This window comes from Bombus vancouverensis, chromosome 5, assembly GCF_051014615.1.
Source record: "Bombus vancouverensis nearcticus chromosome 5, iyBomVanc1_principal, whole genome shotgun sequence".
Classification (NCBI taxonomy): Eukaryota; Metazoa; Arthropoda; class Insecta; order Hymenoptera; family Apidae; genus Bombus; species Bombus vancouverensis.
In genome coordinates, this window is record NC_134915.1 from 8934304 (window position 1) to 8958189 (window position 23886).

The following is a 23886-nucleotide window of genomic DNA, read 5'->3' on the forward strand; positions in this document are numbered from 1 at the left end:
GTATCTCCATTGATGGATGCGTGTGAAATATCTACAACGTGAATCATATATAAAAATAATATTTGTATGTCAGAGATATAGAAATTTCGCGTGTAATAAACATGCAGATTTATTGTATCGTATAACAGTAAGCTTTAAAACGTGTCTGCGTATTTATTCAAATTTGTATCTGTCAGATCAATCATGACTTTCATAGGATCGATCTAAACTCGAAACACTTGCATTATTTGACATAGAACTCCGTTAACCTATCAACTAATTAAATTACATACTAACCTATTAAATTAAATTCTAATGAAATCTTATCTGTTAGTAGATTAACTAAAGCTCCCATAATAGTTGAATTCATTTATCTCAACGCAAGTAATTCCTATTATTTAATCCTCGTAGACCGGGTGCTCTAACTTTTCTACTTTTTTTTTTAATTTGAGGAACCTCAACAAAGGTTTATACATATATACACACGTGAGTATGTAGGTGTACAGGAGCTTGAGTTACACTGTAGACTTTATCGCAAATACGTATTCATCTCCAAATAGGTTTCAAATAGAAAGTGTACAGGAGCTTGAGTTACATTGTAGACTTTATCGCAAATACGTATTCATCTCCAAATAGATTCCTATAAATGAACCTGCCCATAATACATTTTTTGACCACCCCGTAGGCTTCCAATTTAGCTACTTATACAATCAGTCTCCATGTAACTTCCTCGAAAAGGTTCGCCCAATGACTGTCAAGCGTATACGTCCACACTACCAACCCAACACCTATATCGCATACACCTATATACACCATCATCAACACGTTAAAGGAGCGAAACATCGACCTATCCGTTCGGCAATTCCCCATGACCTGATGGCCATTATCATATTCCTCGCGTATCATATCAAATTTATGGCTAATAAAGGCCGATCGAATAACAGGCTCGCGGGCCCTGAAAGGTTCGCCGAGCACGGAGGTAGGACCCGGGACTCGGATCTTTCCTTTTCTCCCTGTACGATTCCACGGCGTTGGCCAGCATCCGAGCAGTTGGCTGGCTTTATAGTCATGCCAGTTGGCAGTAGTGGCAATTGATATGCACGCCATTGATATATGGGTGCATATTTCACAAGGTTGGCAGAGCCGCGAGCTCTCTGGTTTGTTATCTCGCGCATTTTCTCCCTCGTTTCTATCCCCTACCGATATACAGCCTTCTCTTTTTTTCGCATCGTACAACGCTGTTTCTTACTTTTCTCAACCTTCACCCTTTTGCTTGACCAAGCCAGATCGTGGCTACCAATACGCGCAATGAATTATGCCCGTCCTTTGTTAAGCTCCTTGACGTGTATTTGATTGGAAGCCCGCGTGTGCCCTTTCTCGAGAACAGACCGGGCTTACATGGAACATACGAGGAAACCTCTGACCCCTAACCAGCGACCCCTACGAAATTTACCTTATCATACACAGGCCAACCAAAGTGTTCGAACACTTGTAGACACCTTTTATGGATGTATTATGTGCGCTATAGACACGAAACGTTTCGAAAGTTAGGACTGAAATGAGACTCGGCTGTCGTGTATCGGTATACTCGTGTAACACATATATCGCGACTATATTGTCAAAGATGAATAAAATTTCGAGAAACAGAATTCTCGAATTACGTGTGTAGAAATTTTTGACGAATGAACGTTTCTACATGTACACATTTGATAGTCGTCGAATCATTATAAAACCATGTCCCCGATGATTCAGACATTGTGTCGTAAATAAATAAAATTTCGAGGAACAGTTTTCGAATTACCACACGTATCCGCACAAATTTCTGACAAATTTATGAAACATCTGAAGGCCACAATGCATACACTCATGAAAATCTACGTATGTTTGATACTTGTTTAACTATAATAAATTTATATCTATGATAATTTGAAAACTATATATATATGCCATATTTTCCGATTATAACGTTACAATTTCAAAACTATTTCTCGAGACTCGATAGTCATACCTCGTGTATTTGTCTTCCAAATACCAAAGAATATAAATCGCGGAGCAAGGTAAGAAACTGGTTGAAGCAAGACGCGTGCTAGCACCATGTTTCCGCATTGTTCCATGTGTATCGAGGACAAGACCAGGGTGAAATAAAACGCGTCGATCCAAGATCGGCAACTTATAGAAAGCGGATTACCCAGGTCGAGTTCTCTATTGAATAAATTCATGAGTACTTGGCACAATCGACTATAAATTATCGAGCGATTTTTGTCAATATTCATAACGCGGCTTGTCGCGTGACGCGAGCGCATACTCGATGTATATCGAGGTTGAGGTTGCTCTATTGTCGTTGACTGAAAGCTAAACACGACGCTCCGTCAAAATCGAATTTAGTAATAGATAAAATATTGAACGACAGATAGCAAGTATGCTGTGTTACGGTTCTTCTAAATCGTTTTTTCTTTTCTTTTTTCATAGCTCAAGAGAGCTGTGATCGAACAGTGTATCTTTGGAATGGATAGTCTGCGTTTAAGCGAATAATATCTCAGATTTTGTGAGATAAGCGTATAGAATATTGATATTAAGCATTGTTCCGTATTATTTATGAATTATTTATGACGTTTGATTCATCACAGCATATATAAACTATATCATTGACAGTGCGAATGAAATTTGATTCTTGAAACTTGTTCTTTTATTCGTCACGTTGAATGATTTAACAGGAAACATGGTTCTTTTTTAGATTTTCCATATTTATACAATATTCCTGTATTGTTACCGATAACGTAATATGACTTCGAATATTTTGAATTATTTTTAAAGTAAATTTTTAAAGAAATTTGAATCTACATAGATAAACGAATCAAGCAAAATTTCACTGCTAAAGTTCTTGCAAAAGAATATTAATTTTTATCGTGCGAAGTTTCAAATATTTGTTCATTTCGATGAACGATTATAACACACGAACGATATAACATAGTAGACACATCTGTAAATATCTGAAAATTTGTACATGCTTTTCAAAAGCCCAAGACAAATAAAAATATTAAACTTGAACATAAACAAGTAACAGTAAGAATTAACAAAGCAAACAACAGAGACGCACACTCGCGTCTATCACACATAGACATCGATCCACCAGGAATATTTTATTTGAGCAAAATCTAACAGTAAACAGCAAATATTGAATGTTTGCTTCTAACTACATACCTTCTTCGGCTGATATTTCAAACTTCCCGTTTTCCAATCAAAATCAATACTGACCATCTTTCTAACGTCATACTTCAAGGACAGAAGAGAACTTCAACGAACTTCAACGAACTAAAAAAAAAAGAAAAGAAAGATAAATAAAAAGACCTCTTCTTCTATAAATTCTTGTTGGAGAAAATTAATTTGAAGAAACAGAGAGAGAAAGAGAACGATGGCGTGAAGTCGCCGAAAAAAATGGTCGCGTAATAAATTCACAGGAAACGTAGAATGCCCTTTTGTTTTACGGCGCACGTACGAGGCTGGTTCGTGAGTACGGAAAAATGTCACCAACTTTATCAAGAGTCACGCATTCCCAGAAGGCTTATCATCGTCAGCCGACCTAATTATAATTGCCGTTCTGTGTTCGTCGGGGCCATAATGATAATACGTTTCCGTATTTTACATTATACATCGCCGATGAATACCTAGAAGACGCGAACACGAGACCGCGTGCTGTATCAAAAAGAAAAAAGAAAAAAACGAGAAAGAGAGAAAGAAAAGAAATAGAAGAAGAGAAAAAGACAGGAAGAGGAAGTTTGAAAAGCCAAAGGATTCGTAATGCGTAGCGGTGTAACGCGAGATACATAATTTACGCGAGAAACGTGTAGCGTTAATCCTCATTGAAAAGAAAAAAAAAAGAAGGGAGCGAAAGAAAGTATGAAAGGGTGGAAAGGGGAAAAAATGAAGGGGAAAATAGAGGGAAGGAATTCGAGTGTATATCGTTTCAACGGGAGCTCTACTATCTAACGTCGCACGCGATATACTGCTTTATTTCAAGCCGGTCGTTTAACCTTTGGACAGCTTTTTAATTTCGCGCTGGCTAAAAGCTCAGCTCGTCAATCTATCGTGCTTGCGATAATGTTATATAATAATGGGAAAAAATAAGGGGAAAAGATTGGAACAGGTTGAAAGTTTAATTCGATTCACGAACTTTCCGCGACTTAACCGGTAACTGCTACCGGTAACTCTGGATTTCTAGAATACTTTAGATGTTACAAATAATAATAGCAGTAAAATGTCACGAATCTTCAATTAGCTTCAGCTTTACATTTCAACTACATACAAGTGTATACGAAAATAATGGCATTTTTTAAAGCGAATTTTTGTCGTTGACGAAAAACAAACATTACATTTCTATACGTCTAATAATTACAATCTACGGTTGAGATTTTAATTTTTCACCGAGTTTCTCGGAATGTCACAGAAGGAAAGAAACACGGACTAAAGCCATTTTTGCTATGAGCCCTTCAATTACGTTCGAAACTAGCCAGCTGTCATATCGTTAACGATCCTTGCAGTCGTCCAATGATCAGGATAATTCTATAATAATAGCAGTGAAGTGAGAGAAAAAGAATTCGTCGTTCGAAATGGTCGCCACGGTAGCTGAACGTGATTCACGGAAGCATTGCTCAGAGCGGAAGAGTTTAAGCCGTGTCGGTGGTGGAGGAATGATAGCGGTCGTATAGAAGTCATTTATCGAATGAAGCCTGTGTTCTCTTAAAGTAGGAAGGAAGAAAGTCGACGAGGCGGGCGCGGTTTGATGTGGTGTTTAACCGCGGCTAAAAGTACACCCATTAAATCAATGGCGTGCCCTGTGGCCTCTTTCCGCCAAGGAAACTTCAAAAGACGTTTTTGCCAGGGAATACATGCCAGCCAGGAGAGCAAAGATACCGTACACATCGGTTACGTTTTATGAACCGGTAGGAAGATAGGATTTCCGTGCCGCTGATTCAGTTTCTACGTTCGATGGTTCGGCTTTTTGATTTACAAACACAAAAGGCACAACGGAGGACGACGACTTATTTGCGGACCGGTCGCTGAGATCTACAGAAATACAGTACTATGCAAAAGTAGTAGACTTCGCAGTCTATTGTTCTGGTTTTGTAATGCTAATTTAATATGCTTTTATGCAACTAACTAAATATTTGTAATTTTCAAATTAACAAACTTTTCATTTGTCACGAACAGTATGTTTGTAAAAAAGAATTGAATAGAGAATAGTAGAATTCGGCGAGTCACAGCAGAAACGGATGTATTAAAAAATTATTCGACGACATTTCCAAGCCGACTGTTGTGTGAATAGCAAAAGAGGGTCCTGTAAAACGTTGATTATCTCAAATTAGTCGATAATCTGAGAAAATTCTAGGATACTCGTTAATGATACCCTCTTCCGATGATTTCTATGACGTTTTTAAATAAATAACGACGATATTAAAAAATCGAAAATAACCTTCTATCGGTTTCTAAAGGTAAACCATTTGCTTTTCGTGGACAGTGTAAGACTTTTGCACGGTACTGTAAGGCCAAAAAGACAGAAGCTAGGTCCAGAAAGGAAGTCATAAGAGAGGATATCAAAGTCAGTGCTGTGTCTAACGTGTACTGATCCTTCCTGTCGACCTCTATGAGTATCGATTTTTGAAGACCCAAGCCTTCTTTCGCTCGTTATAGATCCACGCGAGTCACCTGAAGTAAACGCGAAAATAACACGCTCCATACAACAAAGGATAGGATTTCTCTTATAGAATTCTCTCTCATCAAAGGGAAGAAAGCATCTCGTGTCAAACAAATTGCTAAAACGTATCGATACAGGATAAATTATAGACAGATGTCAAAAGGCTCGAAACAATATCAGTTTCTGGGGATTCTTTCATATGGCAGATGCTTACTGGTAGGAAATGTCCTGATGTCTAACGAGGAGCCTGCCAGCTAAGTATTACTGATGAGTTCAATTAGCTCACGAAACAAACAACTCCTTCCTTTTCATTTCTGTTTCTCTAACACGTTTATAAGTCTCTACGGATTCAATTCACTGTACGTAACTCGCATTCAATCGACTAGCTCCGAAAAACCTTCGGACCTGTTACCCTCGTTTTATTCGCCTGTGTGACTTTAGTAGAATTTCTTTTAATTCGAGACTGTTAGTTAGAATATTTGTGACAGCTTCTAATCGATTCGAGATAGATACGAATTAAATACAGGGATACGAGAGGCAGAATGGATGGATGCGAGAAGAGTCTGTCTCTTTTTGTTCTTCATTCTTTCCTACATATGTATATTCTTCAAATTTTATTATTTTCTTCAATTTGAAGACTATGTCTATTCCAACATTGTATATATATTCAAACATTATATAAAGATTAAATGAATGTGAACAATGAACAATGAAAAATAATGTTATACGTAGCAACATGTATGCCATGTTATATGTCCATTTTATACAAACAGAGCGCAAGATAATTCTGACGATAGTCAATCGTGATAATTAATTTGTCACATAATCTCAATAATCCAATCATACCAAATTTTCAAATACACGGTCTCAGACAAACCTCGCCACATTTATGCAATATTCAGCTATCTAATACATACAGAAACTTCTGCCAAAAGTTACTTTATCCAAAGAGCTTCAACTACTTCGAAACCAACTTCTAAAAGATCTTCCTCGAAATGAACTTCCCCTTGTATCCGTCAACACACAAGTATAAGTTCAGCAGGATAAACTAATTTAATTAAAATATCATCCGTTTTAACCATTATCGAGGTTGAACGTGATCCCATTGACTTGACAGTGCGCGCACAGAACAGCTCGATGCTTTTTACGGTTAATCCGCGCGAGTACGCAGAAGTGAGACGCCAGCTGCGTGTGTAGAAACACGGGAAAGAATCGGTCCCCGTCGCGTCTGCCTGCAGATCCGTGGGATTAGTGTGGCGACGTTGTTCTAAGTTCGGGACATGTTTGGAGAAGCGAGCGGGGCTCGCAGGGGGATGTGCGTGGGCGTATGGCGAAAAGCCAGCGGCAGACAGCCACACCATTTTCTCTCCCGATGCGACCAGACAAATCGGTGTTACACGCGCGTATATACACGGTGTTACAAAAAGCTGAACATTATACGTGGAGAAAAGCTTCAAACGTTTGACTCAACGAACGATTGTGTGACGTAACGAAGACGCTAATAAGTATGTATATATATTAGGTTGTCCGAAAAGTGTCTTTCTTTCGCAAACGTGTTTTTTACCACAATACACCTTCATACAAACGTGAAATCAAGTCTGTGAAATGTCGCGGTGTTTATCTCAACAGAACAAAATGGATCGTACGTAATTCGACAAAATAATATAAAACAAAGCGTTGTACGTCTATTATTTCCTCATAAAACGAAAGAAACTTTTCGAACAACCCAATACTTGGAGATGTTTCAGATTATCTGAAAGGCTAAATTAGTAAACGATTCGCGACAGTAATTAACGAAAGAAACGACGGAAACGCATAAGAATTTTATAAACGATCCAATGAAGAATCATTTTTGGAAGGTTCGATAGGGTGGAAAATAAATGCGCAAGCAAACAGAGAGACAGTTTTATTAACGTGGAATTAATTATTGAATTTTACTCTTAAAAATAATCCAACGACGAATCACTTTAGCAACGTTCAACAGGATACGATTAATTAGATGTATCGTGATAGAAGCACAGCTTTATTAACACGGTGTCGATTATTGAATCTCAAAATTGCTCGTCCTATTTCCTGGCCGTGGTCTTCGTTTAATTTCGTTCGGTTGCCTCCGAGAGGAACGCGAAGAATAAACGAAACGAAGAGAAATATTTATCAGCTGTCACATTCACCTATAGCGTAAAACTAGATCGTTTTTAATTCGAAAAATACATGTCAAATATCGTTGTAATACATAAATTTTTTTCACTTCTGTCTTCATGTCTAGAATTACTCCTTATATCTCATTCTTTTTAACACCCTGTATATATATTTCATTGTGGACCTGTGTGGGAGACGGTGTCGCCTGTTCATGGACGTATGAGCGCGTACTCGCGCGTATCCGCACGTGTCTCACCAACACGCTCGGATAGCCAGCATTCGAGGGATATGTAAGATTCCAGCCGCCCACATCACGACAAATTGTTACTCAGCTGATCGACTCAAACCCTCCGCTCGTATAAAACTTCAAATCTTTTTTCTGTGGTGCGTCGCACCATGATACACATTCGTGTATCGTGGATGCCTACGAGGACGCTCGTGATTCATGCCACACACCATCCGACTGTAATGACAGTCTGCTGGCAAATTGCTGGCTCCGGCACCGTTTCCCAATGATTTATCAACCATCGCCACCCGCACGTCGAACGCGATTGTTTCCATCGCGATTGTTGCAATTAATCGGTGCACGCTTGTAAAGGTGTCTTCTGATTTGAGATTGCGCGGTCAGAAGTGCTTGAGAGCAGTTTCCATTTCTATTTTTTTTTTTTTTTTTTTACTATAATTTAGCGTAAAATTTTAGACGCTTCAGTGTCTGAATACTTTCAGTTGCACGTACCTGATTAATTTCTATAATTAATATCTAGATCAATGTTTATAGTTATAGATTAATATTACATTAATCTTATGGGTTGATGTTAAATTAATTATTATAATGCGGAGTTCTTTTAACAAATGAAATACCTAAAGTTCGTACGTGGTAATAAAAGTACGGTTGTTTGCAAAAAGCTATCGTCTTTCTATTTCACTTAAAAATTAACGATAACATAAGTCGGTTCATTATATTTCGGTTAGGCTTAATCGATGGACGCAAAGATTAAATCAACGAGGAGCAAAGAGAATGTGTTATGGACAAATCAATAAGCATATGTTAATAACATTCTGGTAATGTTCTAGAAAATTAAAGAACGTTCGTTGTCTCTAAAAATGAATACTTTCAAGAATTACAAAAATTAATTAAGCAATGTAAAGGTCAAAGGAACGGGCCGTAAAGACAATGTTTTATAAAGGAAACAGCATGCGTGGGTGGCAACGTTAACACGAATTTCTATTCAGATCTACTCAAACACGGTCGTGCCTCTACGGAACATTCACACGATGCAATATTTCAGAAGGAGGATCCCATTACGCAAGCAAGTGGTTTCACGTGCTTCCATGTGGTCTGCTGTAATCACTGTGCGAACGTGATAAGCCATCCAGCAAAGGTTGCTTTCAGCGCGCAATTACGTATGCACGCTCGTTCAACGGTGAATTGTATTAATTAACTCGATATAATGTGATTGTTAACCCGTCTGTAATCGTAATCGAGTGGACCAAGGTGGCTGCATCGATGATCGTTTTCGAAACTTCTAAATTATTCAATCGCGACGTTTATATCGACTTCTCAGAATAAAAATTTAAACCATCTATGTTATCACGTGTAACGTCCCTGGATAATCGTTAAACCAGATCCAAAAATACTAACAATTATGGCAACGTCGTGTGAACGAAGAAATATGAAAGAAAAAGTTTTAACGATTGAGGATATTTCACATTCTAATACCGAAGATATGTTGTTTCTCTATGAAAGACACAACATACAAAGCTAAAAAACTCGGAATCTTTTTCCACACTAAAAGTAACTTCATCGTCGTTTAAAAAGCTTAAGAATAAACTTTGGTCCTTTACCTTGCGAAAGATATAAACTGTAAACACGAAAAGCTCAGAATCTTTCTCCATTGCAGAAAGTAACGTTATCGTCGTCTGATCTTTCGTGTCGTTAACAGCGTCGATGAAAACGCTCGCACGTTTAACAAAGGCGGAGCAAACAAAGCGCAACGTCGCCGCGTTAATCCTGGATCTTTGAGCGTAGACGGGCCAAGAAATAATTCTCCCGGTTTTTGTCCGTAGTTACGCGGATTAGGGGACACTAATTTATACCGGAGACGGAGAAGAAAAAGCCGCGGATGTACTCTGGAAACGTTGAATTACCCGGCCACGAATAATCCACTGGCTTACGAAACGGCAACGACGGATGACGAGATACACGTTTTACAACTTTCGCGTCGAACTTGGACCAAACAGTTTGATACGTCGTCTTCGGGTTCCCTTAGAATGTAAATTTTATTGCTGGCTGACGTCTTATAAATAAGTGTCAGACATTTACAACACGAGGTCCTAAATCAGGTAGTATACAAGTATCATAGATCGAAAACCAGTCGTAGTTTCAATTGTTTTTCTACGGGTGCTCCGAAGGAGAGAATGAACTTCTTGAGAATAAAATATCTGCGAGACGAATATTATGCTGTAAAACTGACTGCTTGAAACTTTACGATTCCACGAAATGCCGCGAATGGAATAATCAGTGATCGTCTCGTTCCTCGAGTTCTTTGCCTTTGGATTACTATCTCTCTTTATACAGAGATATATATGTAGAAATATAGAGGAGAAACGTAATTAAATGCGCACAATTATGGCTTATCTACGTGTTAAACAATGATTTAGTACCCGGTTGATGGCGTCGTTAAATGATTCAACTTGTCGCCTTTTATCTGAATTAAGTACGCGTGATGACTGAACTGGATGGATGTTTTCGTAGTTATGACAAATGTAAAAGCAAGATATAATGCGTAGCAAAAATAACATTCTCGCAACTACTACGTCACAACAGATCAAATTCCATATAGTAATTATAAAACTGCGATATACGAAGAAATATATATCGAGAAACGATTCTGTGACAAAGTACAAAAATGTAAAGAAAGTTTCTTTACATTTCAGAAAACCTTGAACCATTCCAAATATCATCTAATGGAAATGAAATCCTTACAACTGTCAGACCACAATAACCAAAGTTTTCGACGTAAAACCTCAACGTCTAACGAAAGTTGAACGAATTCCACATTGGAGAAGATCCATCTAGACAGACGCATCCAGAACATCTCGGTGCCCCCTTTTACGTTTCCTGTCTCCCTAACCCAGAAACAACCAAAAATAGGTCAGCCTGTACGCTTCATTAGGAGACACACGCCGATCGTAAAAGCATCGCCAAGAAAATGCCTTACGACTCCGGTTTACAACGTGAGTTTCCTCTTACACCCTGTAACGTTCAACTTCCAGCCGGTTACACACACAGAGGAAGAGAAGAAGAACGTTGTCGATCGCGACACAAAGGCTTTTCGTACTCTCCGCCGGTCTTCTCGTTGAAATGGCTGGCTTGAAGACTCAATTAGCAGACACGGAGCAGTTCCGAGGCGACGAGGAAGAATTACTAAAACGACTGACAGCGCGGAAACAGTCGTGGCGCGACATCAAAGACGTAACTCTTACGGCGTAATATCCAAGGCTGATGCCTGACACCAGGGGTCTACAGGTATAAAACGTGTCGGAGCCGTTAAAACAGTAGGTGGGACGTCGACTTCAAAAGCATACCGCGAGTTCTGTCACTACGCGAAAATCTGCATACTTCCGTTATTCCACGGAGTATCTTCTTGGCTCGAGCAGGACCGAGTTACACCCCGTGAATTACTAATCCTCGAGGATGCGTCAGCGTCTTGTCAAAACCTCTATGACACGTGGTTACTTTCGTAGTTGATCTGTGCCAGTTAGACCAAACGAATTATACTATTTTTCTATTGCGATCTTCAAATCTTTTCAATCTTATTCGTTTTAGCAAACGAAACAGTCTTTTTAATACTGTTTAAGAAAATGTTTAACGTACAATTGAAAGGAGAAATCGTACGTATCAGTGACAAGTTTTCCGTATTTTGCTCATACTCGAGATATTTTTTTAACGTTAGGAAAATACAATTAGGTGGAAGATGACGAATTCGTGATAGGTTTTCTGCGCACGAGTATCAACGATTTTTAAATACGTTTTCAAGGCCAGTATTTTGAACAGTCTCACAAAGAACCGCTTCAAATCCCTATTCCCATAGAAGAGGGGTGAACCACCAGCATGCACAGGGAAATGGAAAAAAAGGAAAGAGGATCACGCGACTGAGCGATCATATCGATAGTCCCGCATCGATACGTCGCGATTCCTCGCAGCGATAGAAACGGTCCTTGATAAAGTGCACGCGTACGTATACACTTTTCCACTCGAATCATATTCTCGTGCTTCGAATCGTGTGGCCGAATCGGTTGCACGCGATTAACGAACCGTAGTCTTTCGTGGGATACCGTATGCTGGAGGAACATTGGCATGTACAAGTCCCTAGGCTTTTATCGAAATTTATATTTTTACACTATGATAGAAAATATATAAAAAATAGTTTCAGCAAAAACACTTCATAAGGAATCGTTGAAATTCAAAGAAATAAATGATTTTAATGAATGAGTTGTACAGTAATAACGTTAGAAACGATAATATCTATAAATTTCTATAAATAGGTAAAATTAGAAAATTAGATTCTGGAACTTGCAGTCATAAAATCAAAGAATGCTTCTTGCTTAATGTGCCGATATAATATAGCGAGGTAATTTTTTTATAGAGTAACACCGTAGGCAACTAACAAAAATTCAATAGCTTGCTATATGTATAATAAACGAACAAAATAATACACTCAGAACGATAATAAATGTTCCAAGTTCCATGGTACGCGCCAAATTGTTACATAAACCTGACAACTTTCTTCCAGTTTGATATAGCACGTTGAAGGAAATAAGAAAGAAACGATACGGTATAATGGATACCAATGGTGATTGAGACTTTAAGGTGCATGACTGGACTGCATTCGCTTTGATAAGCTTCGTTGTTTGCAGGGTGGTTGGAACAGAACATCGGTAAGTAAATAGTCGGAAGTCGAAGGCTAGTACAATGGAAACCGTTAAAAGAACAGTTACAAATTACACGCGTGAATCAAGCACAGCGGTCGTCATTCTCGCTCATCAATCACTAAGGGGGGTAACAAAGCCGGCAACAAGCTGACGCTGGAGGAGTAAGATCCTCGCGTCGTACCGTCGACGCTCCATATCCCCTTAATGATCCGTAAAATCCGAACGTTCTCGCATAAATTTCCATATTTCTCGTCCACGATCTCGCGAATATTCCCAGCACGCGCCTCTCCCAGCACTATAATGCATATACAAAGTGCACTCTGTTCGTAGCGTCGCGTCGTGACGCAACGACGTTGCTGCAAGGAAAAATCGTTCCCTCTTTCTCGGCTCGCGAATGATGCATCGCGAACGATGGAGCCCAGGCACAGACGGAACAATGCAAATAAGCCAATTACGTCTATCCTGAGAAATCGTCGACTAAGGGTGAGCAGCGGAGTCGAGGGATGGGAGAGGATACTCAGAGTCGATGTAAAGCCAAGAGGAAGTCGTCGTCGAAGAAGAAGAGAGGAAGGGTTATGAGGAGGAAGAAGATGGGCAAGAAAAGGAAGAAGAAGAAGAAGAAGGGAACGATATGGAGGAGAGAAAGGGGTTAGAAGAGGAAAGAAACGAGAAGGTGGGAGGAAACGAAAGCGACGGAGGATCGCGAAGAGGCCGAGGGCCATGCCAACGCTGGCACATGCAACAGAATACATGCGCGATGCATTAGGTAATGATATCGGCATTATGGCCGAAGCGTGGAACGAACGAAATGACGAACGGACCCGAGGATTGGAACCGGGGCCTCATCGAGGCCCCATCGAAGGAGGGCCACAGGGTAATTATACAAGCAAACAAGGGGCGGTCCCAGCAAGATTATAGGGTTCGTCGGGTTGCCTCCCGCCCTGTCTCCCTCTGGCCACGCTGTTTGCCCGTAATTACAGGGCCAAACTGCTCTCTTCGTGGCATCCCCCTCTATCTCGAGGAGCCTCTCGTCGAAAGATGCCACCCGCTAGTCTCCTTCTTTCCGTCTTCTCTTCATCTCACCCTTCTTTCTCCTCTTCGCTTCGATTCTCCTTCTTCTTAACTTTTTTCTCTTTATATACTGCGTTATTTTTTCTTTCCTCTTTACGCCTATCGATATGCTTCGATCGATACTGGATCGAAAGGTTGCTCCGTCGCTGACGATGGTTAATCGAGAGAAAGATGGTAACTTTTCGTCTTAACCAAACAGCCGTTTATTCGCGCGTAGATTGTTTTAGGATTACAGAGTGTGGAAATTGAGTCGAGTTAATTCGACGACAACGAGCGATTTCGGGATCGATCGGGAGGAAAAGTCTGTCGCAGATTGCGATCCCCTATTCGAGTTTATCTCGGATGGAGAACCGGACGTACGGACGTATACGTACAGGAATTCAATTTGTTCCTTCGTCGCAATTACAGAGCCAAATTGTTCGTCGTGGCATCCGAGCTTTCGCCTCTCCGTGGAAATACCACTGGCTAATCTTGCCTTCTTCATCTTCTTCTCTTTCTATTTGTGTAACGCGAGTCCTGCACGGTTCAGTTCGTCAAGCGCCGGCTGTCTTCATCGAACCACAGCCAACATGAAAAACAAACGTTAGGATTCCGTCGATTTAACTCTCGACGATTTCGAATCGTTTCTGTGACTATCAATTTCCATCGTTCTATCTCTTGGGTTTGTTCTGTTTCTGCAAGATACGTACAGCCCCGTTCATAAGCATCACGACGCTTGCGTAAATATAAATAATCTCGAGAAATCCTTAAGAAATTACGAAGACAATTAAGAATTATTATTTCGCTTGAAACTTGATAAAGAAGGGACCCGTATGTTCGATACACGATAATACACTAGTCAATTTTACAGAAATGTATTAGGCTGTATATCAAAAGAATATTAATTACGGTTTAATTAATTAAACCTCTACGTTCCTTGATACAATACGTGAAACTCCCTGCTACAAAATGATAGTTAACAAAATGGACATTAATAAAATTGTGACATATTAATTTACAAATTAAAAAACACGAGACGGTGAACACGTATAATTTCAACGAGACGAACTGCCCGCGAGGCAAAACCAAACAATCTTTCATTACGCTGAAACACATTTTCACGCATTCCCAACATTTCTCGTTCGAGCGTCGCGAAAGTTTCCCTCCTGGTCGAAACTGTCGCATTTTTACGTAATGACTACACAGGAGCCCGACTTGCATCGACTTTTTCTCTCACGGTTGGCTGTCGATCATCTCTGCAACCATTCCGGGAGAGACTGTAAAAAACCCGTGGGCCACTTTGCTGAACGACGTAACAAGTGACGATATTGCCTGATGATAAAGTCTCGCATGAATTTACGAGGAAACGTGACCGGATTACGGGAACCGTGACAAAATTGCACGCACCATAATCAGCGGGTTTGGTTAATTACTTTTAATTCGCCGGTTAAATTTACGCAATTTTCGTCGGCCACCCCAGTCGCATCGGTTCCGATCGTATTACCTGTGTATATTAATTTTAAATCATACCACGGTACGATATTTACGATTATTGCATAATGAATCGACCGATAAACGAAACGAAGTTAATTCACAGCCACGTAGTAGGTGTGTATTTTATAGATTCGCGGAACGACGACAGCTGCGACAGCGGATTCCTGGAAACGCGAAGCGTCGAAGGGTTTTGCCCTTCTGCCTTAGTTTCGCGATAAAAACCCCTAGGACCGTACTTCTCAACGTCTTGATTAAATATTCATTCTCATTGAAGCGAGACACTTGTTGCTTACAAATAGGACAAACCAAATGCTCGCGTTTGCCACTGCGAGACAAACCACTCGTACAAGGCAGATTCTCTTGTCACCGAGAATCGTTAATTACTGGTTTCGGTGACCTAAAGAACCAAAGACAGATTTGTTACCAATTTTCGTTCATTTATCGAGAACATCGGAATTCCGTAGAAACTGCTTCGATGTCCATCAATGTACCTCGATTTGAGTTGTTTCGGTTGTGAACAGGTTAAGGCTGAATGGTCAGAGATATTTATAGAGCTGTAAATATCTTTTTCTTTTGTAAGGGTTAAGTTTAAAATAATAGGATTTGTCACGAGAGAAGTTTTCTGGAAGAGGGATAAGAAAGTTAAGTAGAAGAGCGGTGAACAATTGTGGAAAATGGAAAAAGATAGTGATGATTAAAAGAGGAAAGAAAAGATTGCTGATGATTCAAAAGGTTCAGAAGGAAACTGGTACGAGTAACAAAATCTGTAATTTGAGACTACTTAAGTAAAGTTGAACTTCGATACAGAACTCTCTGTATACTATAAAACATTGAAGTATTTGATGTTATTATTATATATGAACAAATATTTCTACAGTTTTTGCTGTATAATTAAAGTCGAAGTTAAAGGAAATATTTTCCTTCGCGTAATATGCAATAAACGATATGGCATCTCATTGGCAACTTTCCCAGAATCATCGATCGAGAAAAAGATTGGCCAAAAGAAGATCGCTGGGAAAGCAATCATCGAGAAAAATCACGATCGGTATGTAGCAGTATCGTGTTAATGAGAAAAGGAATGAGTCTGCGAGTTCGTAAAATCATGCTACCTTTCCTGCTGACTTGTTAGCATGTAAGACACCCGATGGAGTAAAAAGCGTGCATTTACGTCAAAGAACACGCTTCCGAGCGAAAGGAACACTGATAATGCTTTATTCATGCCACGCATTTGACTTCTTATCCTTTTTAAGTCTGAAGTGCTCCCCTTGCGAAACACCGCGTTTCTTTCTCAGACGACGTGTAACAATACAAGTCTTGTGATCGTACAACGGGCAATTCCATTTTGCGATTCAAGCTTCACTGAATACCGTCACTGTCGATAAATTAACCGCGCGCGAGCAAAGTGCATTTCATTCAAATTGAGTTATCATCTGTGTTACGTCGTTGATATTAACTTCCAATCGTTATATTTTTATTATGCATAGCCGTTCACGCCGTTAACGAACGAATCAATAATCGTTAGCAGTAAACGTTTGCTGAAAGATCGTTTGGATAGCGAACAGGAGTTTAGATGGTTTTGAAATCACGGAAAAGCGACGTTTAATCGTCGAGCGCATTGTGTCGAAACGCGGAATAAATAAAAATGCAGCAATTGTATCAGTAGCGATGTTACTTCTTGTTAGATAAATGCGTCGATGCAACATGTGTGCTGATAACGGTGAATTTGTTGTCGAAATATGAAACTCGTTTTCATGATGAACTTCGCTATTTCCTACGTTGATAAAATTTTTAAAAGGCGCAACTTTATCCCGTCTTGCAAACTAGTACACCAAGAGATGTAATTATACCCGAACACGAAACCTCAATTGTAAACCTCCAATTAGCAATTAAACCTTCCAAATATTTGATCCATCGACCTACCTTCGTATACGCGAGCCATTTTCGTTTAGCGAAAAGCGGCGAAGAAATTCGAGGAGTTGCACTTTTATAGTCAAACAGCCCTTTGGGCGGAAAAAACATACGATCTTTTTTTCCTCGAAACTCTTGAAAGTTCGACGAAATGCCAGATTCGAAGACAGACTGGATTAAATCTGGTTTTGTATTTACCAATGTATGGATGGTGGTTGGCTAAAATTGACGTCGGCTTGTCGAGGTATTTCCGTGAGATCCATCGACCGGTGATAGCAATACCGTCTGCATTTGAAGTTGAACTTAACGGCGGGGACAAAGTTTGCAGAAATCTTCCATCACCTTCACGGTTTCTGTTGAGGCCCTGTGAGCTCGTTCACTTCGCCGTCTACTTCGACCCAGTTTCAGGTTTGCTTCAACCCTGTTGGGAACACGGCAGTCACGAAACCGGCGATGCAATTTAAATATTTTATATGCAAGGTAAACATATTTTAAAAAGTGCGTCGATTCAGCTAATTGCTCGACCGACATCCTGCAAAGTGGTACACCAAACGACGCTCGTGAAATCATTACCGCAAGTTCGAGTTGCGGTAACTATGCATCTCGTAGAAGCTTTTGTCCATCGATTCGACTGTGTGCATTTTTATTTCTGGAGAAGTTTCCAGTGGAATTGGTGTAAATACGTTTGTGCGATAATTTCTGTTCGTATGTCAACTTAAATCATTAAGGGAGACAAATTATCCGATTATCGTGTGTAAAAAACATTATGAAACTGCAAAGGAGACATAACTTGTCAATTTACAATTATTATTAGTCAGTAAATTATCGTTTAAGAGACCTCAGCTTAATATTTTTCGCACACATAGTGCTGTTCTATTGTCGTGATTGTAACCGAGCGTGTCTATGTACTTTACATAATGTTCCCATAAAATGTTAACGAGAAATAACATTTTATTTTCTGATAAAGCTAATCTGTTTTTACGCGGTCATAAAAATCAATATTTGTTATTTGAAAAGATGCTAGCACCATTTTTGTAAAATAACCTTTAATAACGCGTAGTCACCGTTATTTATTTCTGTAGCTATGTATAAAGATATTTCTCTGCGTAAAAATTCCTAAATACGATATTCCGTACTTTTATTTGTGAAATATTTTAAAAGACGAGGTGCATCGCTTCCAGGATACGACGTAGGCATCAAAGAAATCATGTACACGATCTTGTCTCGCACGCAACAACTACAACAAGCACAAAATGATTAGAAAAAGGACCAAATAACCCCAGTTATACATGTTATAGCGAACGATAAATATTCGGAACAGTCTACTGTGAATATTCGTCTTGGCACGGTTAGCTGGCAAGTAACGAAGCCAGCGAACGTTTATTTTTGCACTTCATAGACCAATAATTCACGCAGACCGTGGCCACCGATAGTACGGTGGTTCTTTTCCCGGCGAAATACTACGCGCCGTTGAAATCGCAATCACGATCGATCTCACCCCCGGCCTCGAATAAATCAGACGTCCGGCTTCCATTAGAAAATTCACTCCGCGCCCTCGTTATTAATAATAACGACGCGATATTTTAATCTCGTCGAATTCGTTCGTCGCCATCGTTCCATCGAACCACATTTGCAGATTGCCATGGGGGTAGTGGCTCTGCTCGATGGTCTCGAAACCAACAGATAAAACATTCACATATACTCATAACTATAGTAACGTATAGTAAGATAGGATTATTCGAGCCACTCTAAATCTCGACGTCATAAAATCTAATCTTAAACAGAACGATCAAACTTGTTGTATATTACGAGATTAGTCTTTTCGTATCTTTTAACGTAATAATGAAAGAATGAGAAAATATCGTACATCTTAGAATACGGTAAGAGAAAATATGAAAACCTAAAAATAATTCGAATAAACCTATGGCAAAGTTATCAGAAGTTTTTTGTTTGAAATAAATAACAAAATAATCTCCAGATACAAGGTGATATATACACGCTATTGAACTATACTTTCGTAATGATCCACAACCGAATATATTAACATTGGACAAAAATCTTGTTCTTTGATAAATGGAAGTTATATTAATTAAAGTTATTATGGATTCTTAACTTCGTCTAAAATCAGACGATACCAAATTGGGGGTTAATAATTTCCGAAACACTTTTATGCTTTATCTTGCGATATTTCATGTAAGTGTGCTGATATTTATAAACAGGAGCGTACGTGGTTCCGGGTGCCATTGTTCGCAGAGGCAAGGGAAAAAGTTGCGTGTAAAGTAGGAAAAATATGGGACAAGGATAAAGCGTGCGACGTCGAGGCAAGCTCTTCGAGGGAGGACTCGGTCTCTCGCGTGGCGGAAAAGGGCCAGCGAAGACTCGACGAAGACGAGGAAGAGGTAGAGACGGAGAGGAAGACGGCCAAGGGGGATAGAGCTGGAATTCCGGGATGAAATTTCTTGGCGCATAACACGAAGCGTCGTTCGGCAACATGCACGGTGAGCTGGGCGGTGAATTCCCGAATTACAAGTCTCTCATTTGAATAAACGTAGCGAACGACACGGGGCACTCGTCTTTGTTTTACGGCCGGACGCGAACGGTGACAGGGGAAACGCTCGAGCTAACATCCGAAGGAGGCGTTAGACGTTGTGAAACGTGAAATATAAATGAAGAGGAGAGAAAAAAGGAAAAGACGGAGAGAGAAGAGAGTGGTAAAAGCACGAAGACGGGCGGAACGGCGACCAACGACTTCGGTCCACGAACAACAAAGTATTTCTTGTCAGGATAACGCGAAACGTGGGTGGATCATTTTGTGTATACCGTATCAGACGACTCGGTTTTACTTCTTTCTCTATGCTATGCGACACCGGCTGAATGCGAGTTCAAAAACCGCATATAGGAAATACGATTCACCTTGTATTCCCTGATCGAGTGATACGAGCAGAAACCGAGGGAGTACGCGGATCCGTGTGATTTTAAGAAAGCATAGGGGGGATCTATCTGAGAGACGAGAAACAAGCCTCGATGCGTCCGGAGAATACTGTGACAATACTGAATTTCCTATGGATAGTGGTGCATCTCTGTCTCACGATTATTTGCTTCGATTTATTGTCTAAAATCGGACGAGATGTTTGCTGTGAAAATATCTAGAATATAAGATAAGAACTATGTTCGAACTGCAACTTATGCTTAGAATATTGACATTTCTCTTATTGATCGAAACACGTGATTTTATAATTATTCTGGTAGTTGTGATATTTTAGTAAAAACAGATGCGGAATTGTTTACTGAGAATAATTAGAACTTAATTTATACGAATATATGTAGAAGGTTGAAATTTTGGTTATTAATTCAAACAGGTAATTTGAGGTAGTCGCATTAATGGTGCTTAAAATATTCACTAAATATAACGAAATAAAACGTTATAACGCGATATGTAATACACAATTCAATTTGACAATATAATAATTTCCCAACTTATTTTCGAAACATCACGGACAAATTTAAATTTCCTGCGAACATGTATGTGTTGAATAACATTCTGTAACACATTCTCCGCATGGCGTTGTGGAAGTTTGCAATCGTTGAATAGGACCATATAAATGTACGACAAACGTAGTAATATATTTAAAGAGAAAACAATATCTATCCCTCGGTATACTATGATTCAAATATCAAAGATAAATTCGAATTCGACGAACCTGTTCCCTACCTTGAAATATCCACGTATATTGAAAATCGCAGTTCTAACACGTTTTTAAATACAGAAAAAAAATATGCAGACACATTCGTAAAAATTTGTCCTGCAGCTTCTTCTAACATGTCGAAAAGCAATTTTTCAATTTCTCTTAATAAAACTTTTGTCTATCTGTAAAATTAAAGGAGCTTTACAAAACTTCATCGGAACCGAAGTTAAAGCGTTCGCGGCCTGCCAGTTGTTAAAATTGGCCGTATAAAAATCAGTCACGCGTATAAACCAGGCGGAGTCGAAAAATTGAAATATTTCCTGCTGATTTATTTCGCGATATTTTCGCGATATTTGGCGATCGATCAAACCCACCAGAAATTCATCTCGAATCTCCGCATCAAAAATTCGCAGCATGCCCATTGTGCGGCTATAACAATTCAGCCTCGGTCTCTTTTACCCGGTTGCGGAGAAACAGGCCTACCCATCGCAAAGCATGTACAATATTAAGCAGCCGCCGCCGTGCAGCAATATTACAGGAGCGGCGTAGGGGTAAATTCGCATGGTTATTTTATGCGCTGCGGACGCCACATTTCAACGTGGGCCCAAACGAAACGCGAACCAACGATCCCCAACGACGTCTCGAGTCTCGACTCAACAACTCCATCCCAGCTTTCCATTATCGCGTCTCCTTATGATCTATCAATCTCGGCTGCCGGCTCGTACGCGGCCGCCGCGTAATAACAACTGGGCCAATTTGCATACGAACCTCCGCATTACATTTACCACGATTACTGCGTTGCTCCTTCAATATCTGTAACCGTGTAACACGAAGAAGAAACCGAAAGTGTTCCTCGGCGAAAACGACGAGGGTCCATCAGAATTTGCGACCGGTAGCCGTCTCGCTAATTTTCGTTATGATCCTCTGCTACACGATTCCACGGTTAGGCGAATTTCGAACCGAAGAGAAAGACGAAAGAAAGATGCTAAGAACAAGGATGAGAATCAGGGCCCCTCGTAGCATAATTTCTAAATTCTTCGAGCGTCATTTTGTTGCGTCAGATAGGATAAGATTGGGTTTTAAGATTTAATTGGGTTGTTTAGATTCTTACGATTACAATATCATTAACGTGGCTATATTCGAACTGAAAATAGCGCTTCTACTCATTAATTTTCTACGACGTTTCGTTATATCTCACAGACTCCCTGTTTTTCGCTTTCAGCTACGTTCTAGTTATAGGATAAACGAAAGTTAAATTTCATAAAATTACTTATCTGGTTAATTGAGAATGTTTGGTCGTAATTCTGTAGGAACTGAAGCGCGCGCTACTGTAACTTGAAATATTTTAGTGAGTTTGATATTCTCTCTTGTTGGGCCTAAAGCACGTGATATTTCCCATCCTTGCGGTGTCTTATAAAATACGCGTAGTTTCATTGTTCTACGCAAAGTTTCAGACTGAATTTTCAGATGTTGAGTAATCGTACAACCGTCTCCTGCTATATTAGTTCAATTGCATAAAACGTTCATAATCTTTCTTACGTCGAACAACTCGAACTCCACTATAACTAAGAAACGCGTATAACCCGGCAATCTTCTCGGACAGTGGCCACCACGGCGTGGCGCCATTCCTCTCTGGGAAAGCGACGCGGTAAAATCACGCCGGTTGGAATTTTACGATGTTACGGGGCTCAGAAAAGCATTTATTATTTGCGGTCTTAGAAGCGATCCTCGTTATCCTCGTTACCAAGGCGAACGCCTCGACAAGAAGCGCCTTTTGCGAACAACAGAAGAAATCCAAAAGACTAGGTCCGGCGCAAGATGAGGAAAGAGAAAGAGAGAGAGAGGATCCTCAACGAGTGAACGAGCTAGGGATGTAGCGAGAGTATGGGTGCGCAGAGAGGAAGAAGAGAAAACAATAAGACGAAAAGAGGAGGTGGAGGGTTGAGGAGGTGGAAGAGGATGAGAGAAGCTGTGGAAACCAGGCAGAAAAGGAAGAAACGAGAGGGTAGATAGGTACTGGCGGTGGAGTAATAACGGACTGCTCACCATGATTATAGAGCACGAGGCAGCCGGTACGTTGCTTAAATCAACAGAGAACAGAGCCGGAGGTTTCACCTGCCGAATCAATTTTTACCTCGTTTCGAGTTTAGCCGTCCCGTTTTCGTTCTTCGTTTTCTCTCTCTTTCTACGTCCTCTACTATACAGCCAGTCTTCACCCTGCATTATACCGGCCGTGACCGGTTTTCCTGCTTACCGATTGCTTTTTCACCGGATCAGAGCAACTGAAATCTTTCTCTCTCATCAAGTTCCTTTTCCACTTCTTCTTCTTTCTTTTTTTTCTTTTCCCTGGCCGAACGATGAAATCACTTGGCGCTGGGGAGGTCGACTTTTCAAGGACAAGTTTAATATTCCCCGCTGAACGCGTTTGTTTGTCATCATCGGGGGGTAGGATCAGAATCCTCGGGGAGGAAAGAGCCAGGCAAGTAATGAAAATATTCTTACGAGGGAAATTGAATTTCACGTTCGTCTGTGTCCTCTTCGCGTTCTGTCCGAAAATCTGTGTACAGGGTGGTTCAGACAAAGTATCGAAGGATTTAGGAAAATTCAAAGAGCAGGCCAAACGTAGGTGGAAGCACGAAAATCTGTAGATTAATTAATAGGTTGTTCAGGTTGGAGATGTTTTTCAAGTTGATTTAAATTGAAAGACAAAGAAGTGAATTAGATACAAAAGTTATTTTTCAGTCGAAATTTTATAGACGATATTCAATAAACGCATTTATTCTATTCTCTACTATAGTTCATAATTCACCAAATTTTTAGAAAACATATTTATAACGTAACAAATTAATATTTATCAAGAAAAATTACCAAAAATATTCAGGTTTTTAATGCATTATTTAAATAAATGTGTTTTTCATTAAATGTTATACGTAACTGAATTCACCACACAACAACAATCAATTTGAATATTCCAACATCAAATTGAATATTCAATTTGAAGAT

General features: G+C 39.8%; 1 long non-coding RNA gene across 5 annotated transcripts in view; it reads right to left on the bottom strand.

Annotated features, from left to right (window-relative positions):
• The window catches only part of LOC117161771 (uncharacterized), a 172764-nt gene that overhangs the window by 87515 nt on the left and 61363 nt on the right, over nt 1-23886 (bottom strand). The window contains exon 4 of one of the 5 annotated variants that reach the window (XR_013058464.1): nt 16915-17618. The exons of the other annotated variants lie outside the window; for them this stretch is intronic. This is a non-coding gene — a long non-coding RNA (uncharacterized LOC117161771). Of the gene's footprint in view, nt 1-16914; nt 17619-23886 lie in introns of those variants that run through there. 5 annotated transcript variants of the gene reach the window in all.